Below are 10,542 nucleotides of genomic sequence, written 5' to 3' on the forward strand. Positions count from 1 at the left end.
CGTGTGCGTGTTCTTGCTATTTTTTTGCATTCACTAGTTGACATTTTCTGTTAGTTGGCAAATGCTTACCTCTTGCATTTACATTTTCCCCCTTAACAATTTCGTTTGTTCCTACATCAGCAGAATGGCTCATGGGGATCATCAAAATGATGACAATGATTTCATGGATCCACCACAGCATAACCGGGCAACTGGACGGAGAAAAGAGGGCGACGAGGTAACTGTCCACACACCCGCCCCATCTCCTCCCGATTTTTGTTATTGGTTGGCACCTTTATCTTTTGTAGTCGTCTGTCATGAACTACATTTTCATGACATTGCAAAACATGGCAACAGCTGATCACTTTTTGTGTCTGTTTTTTGCAGAAGAAGAAACGCATTCGCAACAGAGCCTCCCAGGAACGTCTGACTGTGTTGATTGAAAAATTCACCGACGATCAAAAGGGAGCTGCTGCTGAGATGGGTATGCAGGCTCTGATGGATGTCCGGTGCACGAACCTTGTCAACCCTGTGTGCGACTGGCTTGGTGAGATCTACGAGCCTGCCTCCAGGTAATTCGTGATTCCGGGACGCGGAAGACTTCCGTTGAACAAGGAATCCATGTTCTGCACTTTGGGTGTGCCTCGTGGACATATCAAAGTCCCGTACGAGGTCAATAATGAGATCGAGGAAGAGCTGTCCGCCCGTTTGTTTCCTAGATTGGAGTCCATGCCGAACACGTCTGTACTGGCAGATTCGCTGCAGTCCATGACGACGCACGAAGATGTTTTCAAGATGAAGCTACTCATGTACCTCATCTCAGCTGTTTTCACGCCGACCACTTCCCTTCGCCCAAGCAACAAATGTTTCCCCATCCTGGTGAATGATCCATCCTTACTACTTTATTTTCCTTCAATCTCCTGGCTCCGATGTCACGTGTTAAGCTAATGACTGCCAGTGTTTTCATTGTTGTTTTTTCCGTTTGATTTCTGATGCGGCAAAATTTTTGCCCTGAAATTTTGTGCGGTGCAGGCGAATCTGAAAAATGTGAAGAACATGAACTGGTGTAAGTTTATTGCCGACTTTCTCCATGATGCTTTCAAAAACAAGATGTACCAGAAGGGTTGTCGACTGCATTTAATGGTATTTATTTTACCAGATCTCTGTGGAACTCTTGTTTTATAACACAGTATTATTGATGCATGGCAACCTGATCATAACAAGATGGCAACTGCCATAATGACAATGTGGCAACTGCCATACTGACAATATGGCAACTGTCATACTGACAATGTGGCAACTGCCATCATATTAGCATGGCAACTGCTATCACAGCATGATGGCAACTGCCAGCACACTATGATGGCAACTAGCAGATACATACTATCATTGGATCATACATTATCCTGCTCTTTTCCCCAACTACAAAGTACCCATGATGGCAACTGACATTTCTTTCTTTGTAAAATTGTTTTAAATCAGCTCATGTATGTCGACTGTCTTGATCTGTCAACCGTGGATTTCTCTGAGGTAGGAGGCCCGCCTCCTACGCACAAGTTTGTTGTTTCTGCGTGGACCATCAACGCTGTCAAGGCTGTGCTTGCCGCAGACAGGGCAACTGATACCACATATGGAAAACTACAGGTTAGTTTTTGTTTATCTCTTCACACGGCATGCTTACAAATTTGACATGAGGCAACCGTCCGTGGTTTATAAGGCATGCTTACATTTTCTTTTTGTTTTTCATAGCCGATGGCCAAGCATGCTATAGACTACAGCGTGTTTGGTGGGCCTCAAAAATTTGAAAAGTGGATGGACGTGCACTCAGCCCCGTCTTGCCCTTCCGAGGTAATCAAAATATCGACATCCATTGTTTGCCGTGGATTACATGTTGATGTCGCGCAAGAGACTGCAATACGGGTTGTTGTTGATGCTTCTTGTTTTCGTGCACAGGCGAGGGCACCAATTGAGCATCTAATTGGGCAGTTTGCATCCGGAATGACCGGCTTGCTCGGGAAGTTGGTTGAGGGGTGGACGTCCCTCAGTGTCTCTGACAGCGACGCGGTTGTGAGGCAGTTCACTTCATTTGTCCCAGAACGTACACATCGACCAACCGGTTGCCGTGGCCGGTATGACTACAACAGTTCCCAAGAGCCCGGTGACACACAAGATGATGTAGATGGAGACGCTGGCCTCAGCAAGGATGACGATGACGACATGGATAATGTGCATCAGGACATGGATGACGATGAACATGCTGAAGTCCGCACAGGCGGCAACAAGGGCAAGGATGCAACAGATGCCCCCCACCGGAGAAAGTGAAAGAACATACGGCTGCGAGAGGCCAGGGGGTGTTGCCATCAAGGAGGGGGAGGGCTCCAGATGATGTTGGGCAGGGTTCTCATGGCAAGAGGTCTAAGACCGATCCCGTAGCTGCCAGGAGGAGGTTCGACTTTCAATTTTAGTTTTCTGATGTGTCTATTTTCTTGGAACAATCTCATCCATTTCTTTGCACTTTTTTTTGTCAAGCGCGGCAACGGGTTTGTTGTCTGACAATTGCCACCTTCCTTTTTTCCCTCCATCTGTTACGTGCAGCGAGCCGACCGCTGGTGGACGAGCAGTTACGAAGAAACAGGCGCCAACGCCAACCCGTGTTTCTGCTCGCTTGAACAAAGGTGCCCCCATTGCCGGTGACACCCCTTCCACCAGGTCTTCTCCTCGTACGACGACGACCAACACCGGGGATCCTGTCGTGTTGCCAGACCTGAGGAAGCCAGTCAAGAAGTATGTTTATCCATGTGCTTTCATTTACATAGTGGTTTTTTTCCTTGAATTTCCGATGCTACTGTTCAGATTGTCACATGTTCTTCTGTCATCGTCCCCCACGCGGCAACCGCTGTTTTCCCAAATGATTTCCTCCTTCATTTTTTTAGTTTACGGCAACTCCTATTGGTCTTTACATGGCAACTGGCATCTAGGCCAACTGGCAACTAACCCTCTACCTAATGGCAACTGCCATTTTTTACCTTTGGCTTTGTGAGCTCATCCCACACACAGGTTTCAAATTGCATTCCTGACAGAACATACATTTGTTTCATTCTTCAAGTTTGCTAACATGGCAACTGCTGCTGGATGGCAACTGCTAACCATGACACATGGCAACTCATGTTCCCATTACATGGCAACTACCAACTTTTCCACTTGTTTTTCATTCTTTTTAAGGTTTCTACCATTTGCAAACATATTTTTGTTCATTTTTTCACACCTTTCTCATGTGAGTTTTTTTCTTTTTGCAGGGTGAAGAAGACTACTACGCGCGGGGCCAAGCATAGCAGTAATGACCCGCTCGAACGACTACATTCAAAGTTGTCAACGGGGGGCAACTCAAATGTACATGAGGCACCCGCCGACAATACTGCTGCTGCACCGATGACCGCTCCCACCAACTCTGATGCAAGTGGCCGACCATCTCCGTCGGCTGCGGATGCCCAGGCTAGAACAACAGGCATCCGTACATCGGGGAGTGACGAGTCAGTATTTGCCAGGACAGCTGAAATATTGCCAACTCTTCTGGCAATGAAGGATGCTGCAGTGAGCCATGCCACCCCATCAGCAAGTGTTGAAGTGGAAGCTCCCGAGATGAACCTAGGCAAGGAAGATTCCCGCTCTTCTGACACTGATTCCAAGCGCGTGCGTGGTGGCACATCTGCGTCCACGACAGAAGTCGCTGAGGCGGCAGTTCATAAGGATATGCCATCTACAGGTGAGAGTCCTGGCACAACAGCTCCAGCCCCTGCCGGTGCAGATACTGCTAAGGTTACCGTGGCGCGCGCTGGTCTTCCACCTAGGCGTCGCAGCCCCCGTAAGCAACCAACAGTCATACCCAACGCATCGGCTGTATCTAGGAGCAGGAGAGACGAGTTTGGGTATGTTCCTGCGTCCACACTGTTCCCGCCAACTGCCAAAAGCAATGTGATGGAGAGCCCGCAAGACCGGAGCACAACTGACGCAGGTGTCAAGCCGGGCACGAGTGACGCAGGTGAACGGCCGGAGCAGACTGCACCTTTACCCGCAGTGGAAATCCCCAGCATAAATCTGCGCACTTCCAGGCTGCCAGTCAATGTCGGTGTCCCCTACAGCCCAAACAAGAAGATTGCCATGAAAGCTGCTGCTAATACCGCTGACAACACGCCCCGCCCTGCAAATAAGCCCAAACATTCGGTAGCGGCCGATTCAGATATGTTTGTTGATCTTTCACCATTGGATTCTACCCCGCAAATCGTTCGTGGTCCGGCCAGTAGGAATGAGAGGCACCCAATGGCATTTACCCCACCGAGCTTCAGCCTTGGCATCAGTCAAGATCAACCGGTGGTGCATGATCCTTTGCCAGTTGCCTTTGCTTTCCCAGGAGGCACGCCCGCAATGATGGCGCAGCCAATGGTCGAGGGCAGGAAGGCTGTCAAGTTCGCGGAGCCAATTGTGCAAGGTACACTTGTCATGTCCTTATGATTTTCCTGTCTACATCTTTGTAGTTAGAATTTTGTCCCAATCATATTCTTTTGGGGTGTTCTCACTTGTGATGGCAACTGCCGTCTGATGACATGACAAGTGGATTTTGATGCACCATATCCTACATTTTTTTGTTGCCATGCTGCATTTTGACATTTGGGTAAACACGTGGCAACTGAAGTTGATTCATCATGGCAACTGTATTTGCTGGCACATGGCAAATATAGTGCATTACATATGGCAACTGGATTTGCCACACCATGTCACCTGCATTTTTTTGTTACCATTCTGCATTTTTTCTATACGGCAATCACATGGCAAGTGGAGTTGACACAACATGGCAACTGCATTTGATGTGACATGGCAACCACAGGCCATCTAGATGGTAATTCATCACAACTGCATGGCAACTGTAGTTGCCATGACATGGCCACTGTAGTTGCACCACACATGACAATTTCCCTACTATTTTCTACCTACATCTCACATCATACACCCTATTTCCTCACAATCCATATGTTTTCTGACTTTCTCCTTATCCTAACACACTTTTTATTTTTTCTGAATCATTGCAGGCACCCCTGAGGAAATTTCACCGTCACTTGATGAAGCTTACCGCAAGATCGACGAGGCAGCATTGCAGAGGAGGACCTCGCGAAGGCAAGGGCAATCAAGTTCCAACTTGCCTGCAGAGACGGAAACTAAGGATACCATCAGAAGTGCGACCCCTGGTTCTGTGAGACAGCAGAGGGTAGTTCACGCACCTCCTGCGGAAGACTACGAGCCCGAATTCAGGGCCACTAAGGAACAGACCCAGCTGTACGACATCATCAAGCGGTTTGGAAATGCGAGGGCCAGCAGCAAGCACATGAAGGAGTTGAAAGCGTAAATGACCACACCCTATAATCACACATTTTGCTTTGTTCATTTTTTAACATTTCATCTTTCTTCGTACTCTCTATACATGATGCGCTTACGTTTTAGTTCTTTCATATATTTTTTACTTAGCAGGCATGATTCTTCCATGTTATGTCGTTTTCATACAGCTCATGTTTGGACAGAACCAAAGTCATTCAATGCGGAGCGACATACGTCGACCTGGGTGATCTCGCCGAGTCCGTGAGGCCAAACGGTAAAATGTCGACGAATGTAATTGCATGCGGGATCGACTACATCAACAATCACATTGATGTGTGTGCCGAAAAGATCATCATGCATTACAGCGTGACATGCAAAATATGGGATGGTGATTTCCACCACAAAATCCTGAGGAAGAATTTCGCTCAGCACGGCGAATTCAAGCTAACACTGAAGAAATATGTGAGTACTCCTCCCCTGTCTGCACTGTTTTTCACATGGTGTGGTTTTTGCCATCTTCTGCACATTGTGATTGTGTGGCAGATGTTTTTCATGTGGCAACAGCTGCCATGCACATTTTTCTTCTTTTGTTTTTTGCATCCCGTGCGAACTATGTGGCAATTTGATTGTAAAATGCACGGCACATTTTGTTCATACATGGACGGCAACTTTCCTTCAACTACCCCCACCCATAACCAAAAACATTCTACGTGATTCTAATTTTTTTGTCCATCTGTTGTTCTTTATGTGAACTCTGCTTCTCATTTCTTCACTTTTTAAATGCAGGTCATGTTCCCCATGTTCCAGGAGCTTGCACCACATGACCAACACGACAAGAGTGGTCACCACTACGCGATCTGTCTCGACCTGAAGAACCAACGTTTCGAGGTGCTTGATTCAATCCGTTCGGGAGCTGATTCAGATCTTACTACGCATGCCGAATTCTTCATCAACAACCTCAAAGAGACATGGAACCGTCACTACGAACATTCAAAGGTCCAGATCAGACATTTCCCGATTGAGTATGTGGCGACTGTGAAGCAAGGGAACACGTAATTTCTCTTCCCCTCCTTTTATGTGCCGTTTACATCAATGCAACCCCTCTTTTTGTTGTCACATCTGAATTGAAGTCTATCTTTGCTACGTCTGTCCTTTTTTGCGTGTTCATCTGAGTCTTTTTCTCGTGCAGTACGGACTGCGGTTTTCATGCGCTGGAATACTTTGCAAAGTGGGAAGGCAGAGTTGTCCCCGCTATGACAGCTGCAACGGTCATTCAGCTCCGGAAAATCCACACATGGAACTGGTTGACGAATGAAGATTTCAACAAGCGGTCCAGAGCACGTGAGTTCATGGAGGAAGCTGTCAAGAAAATCAACAAGAAGTACAAGTAATCACGTGGTGTTACACACCGGATGCATACCTTACATTCTATTGCTGAGGAATGTAAGGTACTTATCTATTTTGTTATCATAGAAAACTATGTTTGTGTGCTATGTTACGACTGCAACCCCGCGTAGGCTACTATGTAGTGGTGGTGTGTGAGCGACATTTTAGTAGTTTCTGTAATATATGTGTGGACGTGAACCTATTTTAGGCGTTAATGCACATATGTTTTTATGTTTTATCATTATTACAATGGTTTCATCGCATACAACACCAGTTTGCTGTTTTTGATTGCGTCTATGATGTTTTAAAACAGATGGCAAATGTAGTTCAACATACATGGGGTAGCACCGGCTAGCACGGGGTAGGGTTGATCATGCAGCCACAACCTTGGGTTGCGGTTTATGCACGTTACGCCTTTTTCCAACTTGTTTCCCATACATTGCCCACAACACACTATGTTTCTCTAAACCGCGTGGTATTTGTCATGGAAATATATGGCATGCACAGTCATTTCAAATACCATGGCATATTTTCAGCACAGCTAACATGGCAGATACAGTTCAAACAACATGGCAGATCAAGCATAATTAACATGGCAGATACAGTACAACTAACATGGCAGATCCAGTACAACTAAAATGGCAGATCCAGTACAACTAGCATGGCATATTTAGTACAAAGTAGCATGGCATATATTTAGTATAAACTAGCATGGCATATATTTAGTACACATAACATGGCAGATTTAATACACATAACATGGCAGATTAAGAACCCATAACATGGCAACTGCATTTCTCCACTCAACGAATTTTCCTTCCATTTCTGGTGCTCCTCAAGAGTTATTCTCCCAAAAAATTTTTAAAAAAAATCTCAATCGTCTAAGGTACAAAACAAAATGTCCACAAGGACCATGTCACATTGCCCCAATTTTTTCTCATGGATTGCCCGCCCCTTTCTTGAGAATGATTCCTCTTTTTCGTTCCGGAACGACAGGCGCAACACCTTTCACCTTCTTGTTCCTCCGTGCCTTGTGGCACCTCATCTCACCTCTGCTGTACTCGTTAGTTTTCTTAATTTTCCTATGGTACTCGGTGTTGACCGCAAATCCATGGAACTTCGCATATGTCTGGTAGTATTCCTTTGCTTCTTCGAACGATTCAAATCTCTGCCCAATGTACGGTGGCTGAGGTACCACGATCTCTGATTGCCCACCATCTTCATCCCCTTCTGCCTCGTCGTCAGTTTCATCATTCACTTCAGTATCGGCGGCAATTCCTTCTACTTGAGTGTTGGCAGTGATTGTGTTCAAAGGGGTGCTTGTCGGTATTGCTGGAATGATTGCCATTCCCGACTGTGACTCGAAATTGTCTACGGCATTAGTGTCTGCTGGCTGGTGGAACGCGTCTTCCGTGCGCTCAGAGCTCCCTGCAGTAGATGTCCCCGCGCTGCTGTTAACTGTAGTTGTAGGCCCTGTAATAGGAAAAACAGGTACGAGATTTAAGTTTTTTGTTTGAATAACATGTGTATTGCAACGGATCACACCATCTACGAGTGATTTGGCACGACATCATTTTCAAACAGCAAGCCGTGAGTCTGCGCGTGGACATGCACGGCAGCTGTAGCTGTCCAGTGATGGCAGCTATTGTTCAACAAACATGGCAACTATTTGTTTTTGCATGCAAATAACTTCAAATAACAAATGTACTGTTGTTTTCGTGGTTCAGTTTTTTCCCCTTACCTTGGTGTGTTGCATTCGACCTTCCTGTGTGGCCTGTGACACCAAAATGACGTGCTCCACCTACACTTTGTGAAGCTTGCCATGAGACGTTTGCTGGGGTACCACCAGCGTAATAACCTGTATGCATAGTAGTGGCTGGTCAATTCATGGCAAATGCATTTTGTGCTAGCACGGCAACTGCAGTTGCCCCTGATGTGGCAACTGCAGTTTTATTGGCATGGCAAATGTATTTGCATCGGCATGGCAACCGCAGTTGTTCCTCCATGGCAGCTGTAGTGCCATGACATGGAAAATGTAGTTGCACTGGCATGGCAACTGCAGTTGTTCTCCCCTGGCAACTGCAGGTGTCCATGGATGGCAACAACAGTTGTGCAGGGATGTCAAATGCAGTTTGTAATACATGGCAACTGTAGATGACCAGTCATGGCAATTGTAGGTGCCAACTATGCTCCTTCTGCTAATTGATCATCCGCAACTTCACCTTTTTTATGGACTGGCCTGTGTATGACGTCGATGGCAGGTACATTGGTGGTGCCTGATGCCACACGCTGCATGAAGGCTCTGCATTTTCACCCGCGGTAACTCGTGAGTCCTTTTGCCAGTTTTTTTGCAAGTTCATTTTTCATGTCCACAGCAGTATGCGCTCTTTTCTCGTTTTTGCATTACCTTGATTATCCATACAAGCTAGTTGAAGTTGGCTGCCCGTACATTTGTCAGTGTTAGCGCCTTGTGAGTGAACTTGCCACGGGGCCTCCCTAATTGTGTTTTGGTCATAAGAACCTGCTAAAAAATGACAGTGTATGACATAAGTAGAATGTCATCTTCATCGTCGCGAAGATGGCAACTGTTCTCTTATTTTGTTAGAACGCATCATACCTATGCCTGCATACTGTTCTAGTAGTGGCAGCAACGGCCCTGAAGAGATGAGCTGACTGTACTCTGTTGCATCCCAAGGGGATGTTTCTGGCCTTTGAGAACCCCAATCACCAGCGTCGCCTTCGTGATTCATGCTTTCCGTGTCTCCCTTCTTTTCCAATGTGTTCTCAAACTCTGCATGAACAAGAAGGCATCAACAATCCACAAGAATTGTATTCTTCTGCTGCTTGCACACAGAAGATATGGATGGCAAGCGACAGGTCATAATAGGTGGCAGCTACTGACAACGAAAGGTGGCAAATGTCGTTATACACAAGTGGCAATTAATTTCTTCCAGCCCTCTTCATTTCAAAATTTTACCTCACTTGTCCTTTCTTTAGTGATTCCTACTCATCCATTTTTCTGTGACGCCTGGACAATTAAGCTACAGTAACCCTTTACTAATGATGCCACATCACCTAGATTACTGTTGCTAACCTCGTGTTAGTTCGAAACCGATTCGAATTCAAATTCAAAAATCAATGAAACAATAAAAGTTTTCAAATATTAACACTAAAATGTTCGGAGTGATCCAACTAATGCATAGGTAATTATGGTGGAGAAACCACATTTTTATAAAATGTTTAAATGCCCTTAGGTGAATAAACAGTAGCAAAAACCAATATTTAAATGCTTTTATAATTAACAAAATACTAAACTAATTTGTTTTGGGGTAAGACCTTTTGTTATAGTGGGTTTTAATGTATTACTAAATTAGGGATCATTTTAATATTAGATAAAAACTAAATGAAAGAGAAACTAGAAATAAAACAGAAAGGAAAAATAAATAAAGAGTAAAAAAATAAAAGAAAGAAAATACAAAAACAGAAAACAAACTAACCAAAAAAAGAGAAAGCAACCCCTCCCCCCACTGGGCTCCGGTCCAGCAGGCCACAACCCTATTGGGCCAACCCACCGGCCCAACCGGCCACCACTCCCTCTCCTTATCCCCCACCCCCGCAAACCCTAACCTGCACCCACGCCCCACTCGCCCCACTCGCTCCCCCCTCTCCCCCGATTTGGATCGGGATCAAGAGGAGAAGGCCGCCGCTCGCTGCCGGAACCCCGACGCCGCCTCGCCCTCGCCGCACGATGCTGACGCCAGAGCCGCCCCTCGCCGGACCGCTCCGCCATTGGCAACGCTACCTCGACCT

The sequence above is a fragment of the Triticum aestivum genome, chromosome 5B (genome assembly GCF_018294505.1).
Source record: "Triticum aestivum cultivar Chinese Spring chromosome 5B, IWGSC CS RefSeq v2.1, whole genome shotgun sequence".
Lineage (NCBI taxonomy): Eukaryota > Viridiplantae > Streptophyta > Magnoliopsida > Poales > Poaceae > Triticum > Triticum aestivum.